Genomic DNA, 1,455 nt, shown 5'->3' with positions numbered 1-1,455 from the left:
CAACACCAACAAGCCAAACAAGTTGAAACTTTCAAGGTTGAATCAGAAAGAATGTTGTCAACTGTGTTTCTTGAAGTGAAATAGACCATAACACAATCTGTCTCAAAAACTTTACAATGGCTCACAACTTTAATGCAGTTTTTTCCTTTCTTAAAATGTGTATACATTTTTTGGTGTCCTGTGTGTGTGTGTACATATCTTATGCGTGTGTGTGTGTGTGTGTGTGTGTATAATTAGTTTTTCTGGAATCATCCTCCAAACTCTTAAAATCACTGTTCTTTGATAAATTCTTTTTTACTTCACTGACTTTTGTTGATTGCATATTGGCAAAACTGATCATCTATATGAAACTTTTTATCTATTTTAAGTTTATATGAGAACTGAGCTGTCAGAATAGGGTAAATTGATTAACCAATCAAGGTGGTATTGCTGCAGTGTTTTCAAACACACTGGTATATAGGCTCTTTTAACAGGATGCCAGGACTTACTAGCTCAGGCAGATAAGTTGCAAGCTCACATAGTTATGAATACCATATTTCCCTTCATCAAACCACCTCATTTCTCTAGAAGGAGAAGTCATACACAGCTGCCCATTGAGAACCTTTGCCATGGGGGTGAACTGCTGGGTTATATAGTAGCTGCCTGAACGGCCTGATTCATTTCTCAAGGATGGCAGCAGTCCTATGGTGGTGGACTTGGCAGAAATCCAACAGATGCCCATTTCCTGTGAAAAGGCTAACAGCAGTGGTAGTGGTTTTAATTCCTTGGTCACTAGCTGTGAAGGAAACCAGATCCTGTGAGCCACAGTGCCATTCTACATTCCTAGTTGCTGAAGCAGCAATAGCCATTTCATCATTTTTTATAGTGCTTTAGAATGAATATATAGTGTTTTCTTTGAGACTCCACCTGGTGAGACCATTACTCACACATCAGGAAGCAATACAGAGGAAGGTAAAAACGGCAACATTAAGGTTTGCAAAAGGTGCAAAAATGGAGTACCTGGGGGAGACTGAGGCACAGGGGAGCAAAGATCTACCCCCAAAGTATCCGAAGGGAGCACTGATACCAGGAAGCCAAGAAAGCAGTCCTCAAAAGAGACGGGTGAGTACTTTAAGGTTAACTTCCCTATAGCTTGTGTGTTCTGTTTTAAATATTTAACAATTCATATATCCTGAGTCCCCTCGTGTAGACTAACTATAGCAAGGGGTTTTTTTCTTTGTTTGCTTGCTTTTAACAAATAAACCTATTTTTTCTGTGTGGCATTCAAATTAATATTGTATATATTAATAGTATGTGTGGGTCCGAATGGATCAACAAACTGTGGTATATGTACACCATGGAATACTATGCAGCCATTAAGAAAGATGGAGACTTTATGTCCTTCATGTTCACATGGATGGAGCTGGAAAATGTTCTTCTTAGCAAAGTATCACAGGAATGGAAGAAAAAGTATCC

Source organism: Otolemur garnettii, unplaced genomic scaffold, assembly GCF_000181295.1.
Source record: "Otolemur garnettii isolate 467f Iridium unplaced genomic scaffold, OtoGar3 scaffold00031, whole genome shotgun sequence".
NCBI classification, from domain to species: Eukaryota; Metazoa; Chordata; class Mammalia; order Primates; family Galagidae; genus Otolemur; species Otolemur garnettii.
This window is presented reverse-complemented; position numbering follows the sequence as displayed.